Genomic DNA, 14,462 nt, shown 5'->3' with positions numbered 1-14,462 from the left:
GAACGGCCCTTCAGTGTAGGGTTCTTTAACCGTTCACTGATCCCGAACGCCCCTTCAGTGTCGTGTTCTTTAAGTGTTTGCTGGTCCCGAACGGCCCTTCAGTGTAGGGTTCTTTAAGCGTTCGCTGGTCCCGAACGCCCCTTCAGTGTAGGGTTCTTTAAGCGTTCACTGATCCCGAACTCCACTTCAGTGTAGGGTTCTTTAACCGTTCGCTGGTCCCGAACGGCCCTTCAGTGTAGGGTTCTTTAACCGTTCACTGATCCCGAACGCCCCTTCAGTGTCGTGTTCTTTAAGTGTTTGCTGGTCACGAACGCCCCTTCAGTGTAGGGTTCTTTAAGCGTTCGCTGGTCCCGAACGCCCCTTCAGTGTAGGGTTCTTTAAGCGTTCACTGATCCCGAACTCCCCTTCAGTGTAGGGTTCTTTAAGCGTTCGCTGGTCCCGAAAGGCCCTTCAGTGTAGGGTTCTTTAAGCGTTCATGGTCCCGAACGCCCCTTCAGTGTAGGGTTCTTTAACCGTTCGTGGTCCCGAACGCCCCTTCAATGTAGGGTTCTTTAAGTGTTTGCTGGTCCCGAACGCCCCTTCAGTGTAGGGTTCTTTAAGCGTTCGCTGGTCCCGGAAGCCCCTTCAGTGTAGGGTTCTTTAAGCGTTTGCTGATCCCGAACGCCCCTTCAGTGTAGGGTTCTTTAAGCGTTCGCTGATCCCGAACGCCCCTTCAGTGTAGGGTTCTTTAAAGGGATACTTCACCTCTGGGAAGATGAAGGTGTATTTAAAATAGGTCATTTAAGTAGAAGAAATGTGGAGAAATTTTTGAATTTGGAGCTTTCTAGACTGAGAAAAGCCAGAAAATGTATTTTTGGCTTATGTGGATGAAAGACAACAACTCCCAGAATGCACTTGCTTCGCTGCCTTAGGAGGCCACGCCTACCGGTTAGAGAGCACAGTTGAAAACAACAAGGCTAGCCTAAGTAAGTGATGAGTTTGCCAGGGATTTAGAGACCCAAAATTTCCGGGATTCGGCTTTTGCGTTCTACAGTCGCCATTCATTCATCATGTTTACTGTGGCGAGCAGGACGAGGCTGACGGCCGCGGGAGAACGGCGCGAGGCCGGTTGTGTCATTACTGAGACGCGCCGGGTCTCGCATCTCTCACGGAGGAGTGGAAATTTTCTTAGCAAGGGTAAAACGCACATCAACCGATCACTTGTTTAGCGTTCATGTAAACACTACAGTCAGATTCACCGATCGGAATTAATTCAGTTAGATTGAAACGAGAGGTGTGCATGTAAACAATGAATGGCGACCGCAGAACGCAAAAGCTGAATCCCGGACATTTTTAACAGTCTCGCCCGCCGGACAAGTCCGGGAAAAGGAAGATGGTAACCCCTACTTACTCAGCTTTCTCCTATTATTCAGCTTTCTCCACAGAACAAGAGCATGCTAGCTTAGCTTCCAAAGAAAGAGGGCTGATACTGTGTACATTCTGTGAGTGAGATCCCACCCTGTATGGGCGGGCTGAAAACATGCGGAACAACGCCATCTACTGGCTGTAGTCTTTAGCCTCTGGACAGAAAATCCTCCGATGACGCAAAATGACGATTTTTGCGTCATCGGAGGATTTTTTCCAGACAAAAAATACATAAATCTCTCCTCTCAGGGGGATATGAGGGGGGAAAGCATGGTAATTCGAAAATACTACAGGTTTTCTATTAATACAAAGCTTAATGCTAAATCCTGAAGTAACCCTTTAAGCGTTCGCTGATCCCGAACGCCCCTTCAGTGTAGGGTTCTTTAAGCGTTCACTGATCCCAAACGCCCCTTCAGTGTAGGGTTCTTTAAGCGTTCATGGTCCCAAACGGCCCTTCAGTGTAGGGTTCTTTAAGTGTTCGCTGGTCCCGAACGCCCCTTCAGTGTAGGGTTCTTTAAGTGTTCAATGGTCCTGAACGCCCCTTCAGTGTAGGGTTCTTTAAGCGTTCGCTGGTCCCGAACACGCCCCCTTCCGGGGTAGGGTTCTTTAAGTGTTCGCTGGTCCCGAACGCCCCTTCAGTGAATACTGGAATGCTGTGCCTTTGAAAGCAAATCTCAGGAAGCGCCTGTGGCACTTCGCTATGTGAATATGGAAGTACGTGTCCTTTAAATCCACAGAAGCGAACCAGTCCCCGTAATGGACCTGTGCCATGAACATCCTTAACGCGTGCTTGTGATGTTCCCAGTTGATGGTCTCAAGTCCAGTATCGGACGGAGCCCTCCATCCCTCTTGGGCACCACAAAATAGCGGCTGTAAAAACCACTCTCCTGCTTGCTCTATAGGGACACGCTCTATAGCTCCTTTTGCGAGCAGACTGCAAATTCTTGTCTCAAAACGGGGGCATTTTGAGGCAATGTAAGTGACGGAACCATGCCTTTGAAGCGGGGTAGCCTGCATCTGAACTGAAGAGAATACCTGTGTTGAAATATTCCCAGCTGCCAGGGTGAAATGCCTGGGATAGCTCTCCACGTGTTAGGGGTTAACAGTTTAGGACCCAAGAACCAGATATTTGAAAGAAGACCCAGAGAATTATAATAAATTGAAGAAAAGTTTTACTGAAGATAGTTTGCAGTTTCAGTTCAGATCAGTTCCCTTACAGTTCACAGATCAAAGCAGTTATACCATTTCCAAGGTCTAAGCTACATCATTGCTTACAGGTTGAATGATTCTCATTGGCTAAGAAATTGATAAACATAGTAATTTTCCACACATATACAGATAGGCTGAAGCATATCTCCATAATCTCCATATATTATGCTATTGAAACTCGGACCCTGAAGTTAGGCACGTCGTGACCTTCCAGGTCGCCGATTTGGGTCGCTGGGCGCCAGCATGTCCAGAACAACAACTCAGTCAGTCTCCAATAATGCCAGTGGTTCCCTAACCTGTAACCAAGAAGACTAACACACACACCGACACAAAGCTTCTCCAAGGTTGGATTTGGCCAGGCTCTAACTATAAACAGGAGAGTCCTCTCAAAACATCAAGATAATGCGTTCTTTCTCTCAAGGATAGGAAACTTTAGTCTAAATGGAAAGTAAGGCTTTAACTGAGAAATGGTCCCTTAAACTATAGACTTCAATGACCCCTATATGTTTTAACACATTGGAGACCTTTCTCAAACACAAAACTAGTCCCTATTTAACCCTCTGAGGTCTGAGCTGTTTTCTGGGTCCTGGAGGTGTTCTGACATGCTCTGACATTTGTGTTTATTTCTGTTACTTGTGACATTTTCATGGCTAAAGTCTAATTACACTGTATTCAGCACAAACTCTGCTACAATAATATATCAGCAGCATGTATGTAAAAGTTTGTAGTTTTGAGATAATGACATTTATGCGTGGTTTGTGAAAATACAAAAAAAAATTCTCACTGAAATAAGGTCATGAAACCCATACTGATTATTTCTTCACAAGACTTTTGAAAATTGTATGACGTAGCCTACAATATTTGCTCCAAAACTATGTGAAAATCACCCTGACTGCTCATTCAGATAAGACAATATATTGATTTAAAAATTTTACGACGTGTTTTGTGTGAAAAAGCTTTATGCGGGAGCTCATTAATATGTAAGCTTTTGACACCTGAGAAAGACAAAGAACCTCCCCTAACGGCCCTATTAGGAGCTATCAGGCCCTGTCATTCTGAGCAACCTTGCACAAAGAATGAGATTTAAAAAAGAATGGCTTTTAGATTTTTTTGATTTTTTGGATTTATTTACAACACAACATAATCCAAAGATACAAAACAAATGACAAAAAAGCACTCATTGAAAACAATTATCCAAAGACAGAGACCTTTGTGTCATTCCTAAAAACATTGTACATACCTTTCATTTCCAAGGTTTTGGATTTTCACTTTACCATGTTCATGTACAAACTCATGTGAATGTTGAAGTTAGCAGGAGTGGCATCTGGGCCCTGAAAAAAAAAAAAAAAAAAAAAAGTTAACAAACTGATATCAAGAGAAACTATAGGCCTGCATGATTTTGGGAATAAATTTTAGATTTTTCTGGTTAAAATTGCTTTTTAAAATTCACAGAATACACACATACACACACACATAAATGTTTCCAATATATAATATAATGAACACCAGGTTTGTTGTGCCTTGTAGGCATAGGCTATGCACAGTGCTGCATAAAATAATAATAACAATAACCATATCAGCCTATAAATCTTCCAAAATATTTCAGTACCAACTAAGCTAGAGAAAAATATATTGATTATCATGTTACTTCTAATGTTTCCATTCGTTATGATGATATGAAATGAGATAATAGTAAAAACTTGAAGCCGTTTGGTGCTTTTCAAACGCGATCGCGATCCAAATATGATACATTCAAACGCGATCGCGCTCAAATATAAAACATTATGGTTAACTTACATACACATATCTACATTTGAGCAGATATCCACAAACACAGTAACAGTAAACACGGGTCTAAATATTATAATATTCACCATATATCTAGCAACAGTTCAACTGCAATGTGAAATTTATGCAACAATAACAAACTAATATGTAAGAATTTCTTACCTTACATCTTTCTTGTCTTCAAATCGCGTTCTTCTTCTTCTGAGGTAATTCCAATGTAAGCTCACGGCGTGTCTTTCAAACTCGACGAAAAGCAGAGATTGTGAAGTGTTTTGGTGTTTTGTTTCTGAGGTAACGAGCGCGTTCGCGTTCCATGTGGAGATTTGCATGTGAATATCTTTTGCGCGAGTGGGCGTGTTCAAATTAAAAAATAATTAGGAAGCGTTTGAGAAGCTGGACATCTTGTTGGTTTTATACAAATTACTTAAACAGAGAATATTTGTTTTGATTGTAAGTGGACACCTACAAAAGTAAAAATATCACAGATTATTTTTTTATATTTCTTTTTTCTGTATGACCATAAATGACGGAGAAATTTAAGTTTATAGTGCTACTATGTGAAGAAAATACGGCAAAACGCGCCGGCGCGTTTGCCGACCTCAGAGGGTTAATTTCTGGAAGGATAATTCCGGGATAAATAGGCAAGCACTGTTACCACATTCAAATATCGATTACAGACATTAAAGAATACATGAAAAGAACATTTCAGTAATCACACTGGTAACGTCAATAACAAAATAAAATCTCCAGAGAAGTAATTCAACTTATGTGATATTTAGAAGGAAAAATATTGATTAAAACCCTGATTATAATCTCTCATTACATATTCATTGAAGCAGCAGTGGATTCCAATCCACCCCCTTCACACGCGTCTAGAAAATGACACAGCGGCCATATTAATTCTATAATTGCTGGTGTAGATGGGAGCCTTGCCCCGGCGAGGCTAAACACTCTTGCGGGAGGCAAGGCAAGGCAAGGCAAGTTTATTTATATAGCACATTTCATACACAATGGCAATTCAAAGTGCTTTACATAGAAGAAATTAAAATAATAAAAGAAATAAGAATAATTAAAACAGTTTAGAAAAATAGAATAAAATACAGTACAAACATTCGGACGAACAGTGGCACAGTGCTCATTCAGTAAATGCATAGCTAAACAGATGTGTTTTGAGTCTGGATTTGAAAGTGACTACAGTAGGAGCACATCTGATCTCCTCTGGAAGCTGGTTCCAGCTGCGGCTGGCATAATAGCTAAAAGCGGACTCGCCATGCTTAGAGTGAACCCTTGGTATTTCTAGCTGATATGATCCTAATGATCTGAGTGATCTGTTGGGTTTATATTCTGTGAGCATATCTGCAATGTATTGAGGTCCTAGGCCATTAAATGATTTATATACCAGTAATAATACTTTAAAATCAATCCTAAATTTAACTGGGAGCCAGTGTAAAGACCTGAGGACTGGTGTGATATGTTCATATTTTCTGGTTCTGCTCAGAATCCTGGCAGCAGCGTTCTGTATGAGCTGCAACTGTCTTATGGTCTTTTTGGGAAGGCCAGTGAGGAGTCCATTACAATAATCCACCCTGCTGGTGATGAAAGCATGCACAAGTTTCTCTAAGTCTTGTCTGGAAACAAAGCATCTACTTGCAATATTTTTCAGATGATAGTATGCTGATTTAGTTATTGCTTTGACATGACTACTGAAACTAAGGTCTGACTCTAGTGACACACCGAGATTCCTGACTTGATTTTTAGTTGTTTGACCCCTAGAGTGAAGGTATGCGTTCACCTTGAGAACTTCATCTTTGTTTCCGAACGCAATGACTTCAGTTTTGTCTTTGTTTAACTGAAGAAAGTTTTGACACATCCAACTGTTGACTTCGTCAATGCATTGGCACAGGGAGTCAATGGGGCTGTAATCGTTAGGCGATAGGGCTAAGTAGATCTGTGTGTCGTCTGCATAGCTGTGGTAAGCAATTTGGTTCTTTCTCATTATTTGGCTCATTGGGAGCATATACAGGTTGAACAGGAGTGGCGCAAGAATCGAGCCTTGAGGGACTCCGCATGTCATGGATGTCCACTCAGACTTATGATCTCCTATACTCACATAATAACCTCTCCCATCTAAGTATGACCTGAACCATTTTAGGACTATCCCAGAAAGCCCCACCCAGTTTTCCAGCCTGTCAAGAAGTATGTTATGATCGACAGTGTCAAATGCAGCACTAAGGTCAAGTAGTACCAGCACTGATAATTTGCCTGAATCAGTATTTAAGCGAATATCGTTTATTATCTTTATGAGCGCTGTCTCTGTGCTGTGGTGCGGTCGGAAACCAGACTGAAAATTGTCAAAGGATCCATTCAAGCTCAAGAATTTGTTCAGCTGATTGAAGACAACTTTTTCAATGATCTTGCCTATGAAAGGAAGATTTGAGATCGGTCTATAGTTGCTTAATATGGTCTTATCCAGATTGCTCTTTTTCAGGAGGGGCTTGACAATTGCAGTTTTCAGGGAGTTTGGAAAACTCCCAGAGAGAAGTGAGGCATTTACCACTTCTAGGAGATCTGCTTCTAAACTGTTTAACACACTTTTGAAAAATGATGTGGGAAGTGTGTCAAGAGCACAGGTTGATGTTTTAAGGTGCTGTACAGTTTCTTCCAAAATTTTGCCATCAATTTCTTTGAAATCAGACATAGCAACTAATTTCTCAGGTGGTTTTATCTGTCTGACCTCAGTGCAACTCAAGGATGTGCTGATCACCTTTCTGATATTACTGATTTTCTCAGAGAAGAAAGAAGCAAACTCACTGCACTTGTTGTCTGAGAGCATTTCACTGGGAATCTGGCTTGGAGGGTTTGTCAGTCTCTCTACAGTAGCAAAAAGAGTGCGTGTGTTGTTTAAATTGCTGTTTATAATATTTGAGAAGAAAGTCTGTCTAGCTTTGCCTAGTTCCATATTAAAAGCATGAAGGCTGTCTTTGTAGATGTTATAATGGACTACAAGTTTAGTCTTCCGCCACATGCGCTCTACTTTTCTGCATTGTCTTTTCATATTTTGCACTGCTGTTGAGTTTCTCCAAGGTGCTTTTTGTCTGCCACTCTTCTTCCTGACTTTCACAGGAGCAATATCATCAATTATACCTTTAACTTTTGAGTTAAAAGAATCAAGGAGAAAATCAACAGAGTCTGCAGATATGCTTGGTGTTAAGGATATAGCCTTCATAAATAGTACACTAGTGTTCTCATTTAAGCATCTCTTCTTGACAGACACAGATCTAGCTTCAGTGGCAGGAGAGATCAATATATCAAAGAAAATACAGAAATGATCAGACAGTGCTACATCCTTAATAACAATTAATGAAATGTTTAGACCCTTACTGATAAGTAAATCTAGAGTGTGTCCACGATTGTGTGTGGGTCCATGTATATGCTGAGTCAGATCAAAAGTTTTTAAAACAGTTTTGATTTCTTCTGCCATATTGTTCTCTGCACAATCTATGTGAATGTTAAAATCTCCTGCAATGGCAAAACAGTCAAACTCTGATGTAATTGTTGATAACAGTTCTGTAAAGTCCTCAGTGAAGGCTGGAGAGTATTTTGGAGGCCTGTAAATAATGATAAGTAAAATGCGTGGAGCACCTTTCAACACAATACCCAGATATTCGAAAGAAGGGTAATTCCCAAATGATATTTGCTTACATTGATAGATATCTTTAAAAAGAGCAGCTAGACCCCCACCTCTCTTAACAGCTCTGCAGACACTCATAAAAGTAAAGTTAGGAGGGGCTGTTTCATTGAGGATTGTTGCACTGCAGCTGTCCTCTAGCCAAGTTTCATTCAGAAGCATAAAATCCAGGTTGTTTGTGGTTATTAAATCGTTGACTAGAAGTGATTTATTTTTAAGTGAACGAATGTTTAAAAGTGCTAACTTAACAGTCTTACTTTTTGTCCCCACATCAATCTTACTTTGACGTGTAATAGGCACCAGATTAGTTAGGTTTGCTGCACGGCTATTGAAGGCCTTAGATTTTCTATCTTGTAATAGAGCAGCAATAGAGAAAGATACAGGCACACTGGGTTCCCGCTTGTTCTGTAAACATTTGAGAAAGTTACTGTTATCAGAGCGGGGACCCAAAACACATCACTGAGAGCTGGTATCAGTTGTTTTTGGTTCACCTCGAGCAGATGGAGGAGGGTGTGGGCCCTGGCGTTGTGGCAGAGGCCGAAGAGCTCTCACAGGAGGGGGAGGGCGAGCTGGGCCCGCAGGCTTTGGTGGTAATGGTGCCTGTCGTTTTTTGGTTGGTATCTGGGGGCTCGCAGCAAAAGAGTGGGATAGTCTGGTTCCAGCATGCACCAGTTCTTCCATTTTCTGTGAGAAGCACAGAAGTGGCGATGCTGGAGAGAGAGATAGCGTGTCTGGTGAAAGGGGCTGTTGCTCTGGTGTTATAGGAGGTTGTGATATGCTGTCCTGGCTTCCCTGGCTGTTTTCCCGAAAGTCGTCATTGGGTGCTGAATCTTCAAGCAGTTCTGATATGTCTCTCTGTGGGCAGGGCTCAGCTGAGATTGTGTCCGTGAGCAGAGGTTGTTGTGGCGGAGTGGTGTTATCATTGTCCTTGTGTGATATGTCAACCGCATGTCCATTTTGCTGCTGAAGTGAAGTCCCGTGGTCATTCATACTGTGTCCAGGTGTGTGTGTGCCGTTCAGATTGACTGGATTGGCACAAACTGCAGAAGGATGTATGAGGGAGAAGTAGAAATTGTCCTTTAACACTCTTGAACCAAGTTTGTTTGGGTGATGGCCATCCCGATGAAAAAGTTGTCTCTGACTCCAGAAAAGATTGAAATTGTCAATGAAGTTTACTCCTTTTATATTGCAGGTTTTTTGCAGCCATGTATTTAGCCCAAGCAACCGTGAAAACCTGTTTGTTCCTCTTGCTGGGAGAGGTCCACTGATGAATGTTTGAACTTTCAGTCTTTTAAGTGTTTCAAAAAGTTCATTGAAATCCTTCTTAAGGAGTTCTGACTGCTCTTTATGAATATCATTCTTCCCCACATGAATGATGAGTCGATTTGCAGTCTTATGTTTCATCAGAATGTTCTGAAGTTCCCTGTTTATATCAGAAGTTGTTGCTTGTGGAAGGCAGCACGTAGTTGTATCCCTGCTGCTAATGTTTCTGATTATGGAGTCCCCCACTATCAGAGTCCTGGGCTCGGCTGCGCTCTGAGCTGAGTGCCGCTGTCTGCTCGACCTTGAGCGCCGGTTAGCATCAGTGTTAGCTACTGGCCCATTCAGTCTGTGTTCGATCACATTCATCACATTTGGGGATTCCTCATTTACATTCATTAGTACTTCAAATCTGTTCTCAAGATGTATAGGCGGTGGTAGAAGACCGGTGTTTGCAATCCTTGTCAGAGCTGTATCTGGGGTAGAGGATGCTACTGCGGCAATATGTGATGCTCGTGACAATCTGATGTCTCGAGTGCCTTTGGGTTTCGCTCCCTGTTTGTGCCATCGATTAGTAAGTCGATCGGCTTGTTTCTCTTCCTGTCGAGGAGCACTAGTTTCATGGGACTCACCGGTATGCTGAGGGTGTCCATGACGAAGCTCTGTTGTGTGCTTCGTCTGGTTTGGTGGTCCCGTAAGTAACTTTGTTTCGAGAACTGCAATCCTTTGTAAAAGTCTGTGGCAGTTAGTGCAGCAAGTAGATTCTTGAACCTGAAGAGGCATTTTCTCTCTTATCCGTATGAATGTAGGCAGTTGTGTTTTCCTTTCCCGGAATGTAAGCTGGTCGGGTAAAAGAATTCTGCGTTTTTGTAGTAATCCAAACTTTGTTGTCTGAGCACTGTGGTGTTTGCTGAAGTTAAAATTAGGTGATAAAAGGAAATAAAATATAAAAATATAGGAGATAAAATGTAAAAGCGATAGAGCGAAGCGCGGAGCAGTAAGCAAGAGCCTTACTGGGAGGGGAACAAGTGACGGGGGATCATGTGGCTCATCACTTTCGCGCTCTTCTTAGCCTCAGAAAAACGCTCAGCGACTGACTCCACGGTGTCACCAAAGAGGCCGGAGAGGAGCCTCTTGCGGTCTGCATCCTTCAGGTCAGCTAGGGTTACAGTTCCAAGCTGGTGTTGGATTGAAAATAATCTTGACTGTTTTCCACCCCCTCTTTCTACCACAAGGACCATTTGGAGTTCCTAAAGGCACAGAGGGGCTGATAGTGATCAAGACCTGTAGGCCAAGATGTGTGTACTTTGGGGGTCGATGAATTGTCACACCTTTAGTACGGTGGGGGAAGTTGTAATTATCTGATTGGTCAGTTTCAATGTCTCGCATTTGGGTTTTAGTCACATGGTCTGAGAAAGGAAAAAAAACAAGATTGTAACTGATGCTCTGACTCTCGGTACCCTGGCTCTCTTCTTATTCTCTGGGTCCCTTTCTTGGGGCTCTCTCTCTTTACCTCCTCTTTCCTCTTACTTTCTCTCTCTCCTTCTCTCTCAGGTAAGATTGTACATGCTGGGTAAGATTAATGGTACAAGTTATCATCATCTCATACATCTATTTTGTAACTATTTTAAGTGTAACCATAACCATATTTTGTCGTTAAACCTTTTCAATTACAAATAATGTGCTAATTAGTTTTGATTTGGTATTGACTTTAAAGTGCTACATTATTGCAATACAATATTGTCACTCTCTATAGCAATGCTCTCCCACATATTTATGGAAGCATATGGGTAGCAAATTTCAATTTGAAATGTAATATGCAAAATGACAATGCAATATGTAAAATGGCAATGCATTTCTGTATTTAAATTAAAATTTTCCATTACATTTGTGCAACGTTTGGGTGCAAAATGAAAATGAAAATTCAATTATATAATTTACATTTGCCATTTCATACACTAGTTTTAATATGCAAATTGAATAAATATTTTAACGCTTTATAAGTTGCAAAATTAAAATTAAAATGTATTACAGAAATGATTAGATATGTTTAACATGTTCAAGCAAAAACTGTAGCAAAATTGTAATTTAAATGTTATTTTTTCTTAATTGCATTTACACTCACAGTTAAGACACTTGCGATTGCATTTCCATTAAGTGTCCCGCAATGAATGTAGCAAAATTCAATGTGCAATTTGAAAATGCATTCTGAGCCGATCACGTGCCCGCCCCGCCCCGCCCCGCCCCGCCCCGCCCCGCCCCGCCCCGCCCTGCCCTGTCAATCACTGCGTTGCTCGGCAACAGGTAAACATAGGCTATGGTGCATATTTTGAGGTGTTGGAAGGAAACACGGCGGCGGCAGATCTGATACGAGTGTTACATTCACTAACAGATGAAGTGGAGCGTGGACAGAGAAATGGTAGTGTTTCTGAAGATTATTACGCGTCTGCAGGTGATAGAAGAACCAGTACGATGTTGGACCGTCTGGGTCTGGGAGAATGTTCTGCCTTATCAGGCGTCAACATTACTCTGAGCTGCTGTTGTCTGATGCTGGACTGTGTTGATGGTTTCGTTTTGTATAAAATATTATCATTGTCTGATACATGCTTATCTCTATTCTTAGTACTATTAACTTTAATACCCAATAATGTTGGAGATCCTTTAGTTTTTCCTTACAAATGCATTGGCCTATTAACTGTTACTCTGTGATCACATAATATGACAAAGCTCCATTGGTATTCGGTATTAATAGCTACCGAAAAACGTGAACGCTCTTTAATAACTGACTGTAATGTTCAATAAAGTGACGAATGTGATGTGTGTGACCATCTTTGTTTGCAGCTGTATAATCATAAAATATGAGGCAGACATGCAAATCCCCTTTCTATTTTATAAAGCATATTGAAGGTATTAATACACAGGGTCACGGAATCTGACGGGTCAAATTCATCGACCTAGCCTTTTTTGGGTGAATGTGGAGCAGGTCGAGGGCTGGTGACGTCATCGCCTATAATTCAGTGTCTAATATTTTCAACAACGAGGCAGCACACGAAACTTTAACCGGCAAACGATCGCACAAACAAACGAGACTATTTTGGGTGAATGTGGAGCAGTAGGGGGGCTGAGTGACCTCAGAATGAGGTTTATTACAATAAATATTATTTTAATATTTAAGAAACCGAAGCAGCACAAAATTAACGTTTATCTGCCCAAATTAGCACAAACATATGATAATTTTGGGTGAACGTTGAGCAGGTGACGTCATCGTCTATAATTCGGTCTAATATTTCAAAAACTGAAGCATCACAAACCGAACAAGATCTATTTTATTTGGAGCATGTGGCGGCCTGGGTGACAGAATTACCTATAAATATTCTTTTACTATCTAAAAAACAGAAGCAGCACAAACAAACAAAAATTACAGCACAGACTAAGTAAAAACGATTGAGCCTATTTTTTGTTGGGGGCGGGGCCAACTTCACGCAGTGATTGACAGGGCAGGGCGGGGCGGGGTGGGCACGTGATCGGCTCAGAATGCATTTTCAAATTGCACATTGAATTTTGCTACATTCATTGCGGGACACTTAATGGAAATGCAATCGCAAGTGTCTTAACTGTGAGTGTAAATGCAATTAAGAAAAAATAACATTTAAATTACAATTTTGCTACAGTTTTTGCTTGAACATGTTAAACATATCTAATCATTTCTGTAATACATTTTCATTTTAATTTTGCAACTTATAAAGCGTTAAAATATGTATTCAATTTACATATTAAAACTAGTGTATGAAATGGCAAATGTAAATTATATATTTGAATTTTCATTTTCATTTTGCACCAAACGTTGCACAAATGATGGGAAAATTAAAATTTAATGACAGAAATGCATTGCCATTTTACATATTGCATTGTCATTTTGCATATTACATTTCAAATTGAATATTGCTACCAATATGCTTCCATACATATTAAGCTATTGTAACTGTGCTTATTTCCGTCGTTGGTATAAGTAGCAGTGGGTGGAATAGACAAGAAATGTACAGTTTTCTACCATCTTGCTAATAACATTTCTTTAGTCATTCGGCAGTCTTGCAGTCTAAATCCCTGCAGGAAATCCACCCTTACACTGGCGTTAGCCTATAAGATTTCAGCAAATTCGGAGAAGGGAAGAGTTCCCTCAGGAGTCATAGCTGACGCAATGTTGAGTTTCCGCTCTCAAAAGGGAACCACAAAGACTTTGAATTAAATATAAAAACAGCTTTTGTGTCTTTTTCAGCTTTTCTGCATATATAGGCAACTGGCCCTGAAAATAATAACACATTTACAGCTTGCTCCATTTTGGTAAATCAGTTTTTGTGAATGAATGACTCTACCTGTTGCTCTGGTCTTGGTCAACACCCGCTGGTGAGCCGACTAACAGCAGATGGAGATTATCCATCGGTACTCTACTGCTATTGCTGACGTTCCCAGATGTGCAATGTTGATTTTTCTGCCAAATTTGAACCACTGAATTTGAAAAGCGAAATAAAATGGACTAAAAATTGCCTGTTGGATATTATTATATATGATATTATTAATAAATCATTGCACAAATTAATATTTTGCTAATTAATTCTGTCAAGTTAAAGGGATAGTTCACTTTGAAATTAAATTTTGGTATGTTTTAGCTTACCTCAAGGGCATCCAAGATGTAGGTGTCTTTTTTTCCGCAGTAGTTTCAATTTTGATATTTTTAGGTCAAACCGTTCTTGTCTGTCAGTCAAATAATGCAGGTCTATGGTCACCACCTCAAAGAGCAAGCACAGAGTCGAAATTAAAACAATTCCCCATCTTCCAAATTAAACAATTCCCCATCGTAAGTACACATTGATGACCTAAGACACGAAACGAGCGGTTTGTGTGAGAAAACGAACAGTATTTATATCGTTGTTACCTCTTGAACACAGCCGCGTCCAAATGATCTGAGGGCGCGGGCGGGTATAGATGTATACACTAGATGTCGCCTTGGCTACTGCAGTTCATTGGAACGAAACCGTAGAAATTTAATTTCAAAGTGAACTATCCCTTTAATATGGATTATTTAAAAACAAAATTGTAATGAAATTGCGTGTGA

At 40.9% G+C, this 14,462-nt stretch overlaps 1 protein-coding gene across 2 annotated transcripts in view; it reads left to right on the top strand.

The window, feature by feature from the left end:
• LOC307151141 (uncharacterized protein) overlaps nucleotides 1–14,462 on the top strand; it is a 54,858-nt gene that overhangs the window by 33,127 nt on the left and 7,269 nt on the right. The window lies entirely within an intron of this gene.

This window comes from Squalius cephalus (genome assembly GCF_949319135.1).
Source record: "Squalius cephalus genome assembly, chromosome: 23".
Taxonomy (NCBI): domain Eukaryota; kingdom Metazoa; phylum Chordata; class Actinopteri; order Cypriniformes; family Leuciscidae; genus Squalius; species Squalius cephalus.
Note: the sequence above shows the minus strand (reverse complement) of the source record. Positions and strands in the feature narration are given on the sequence as shown.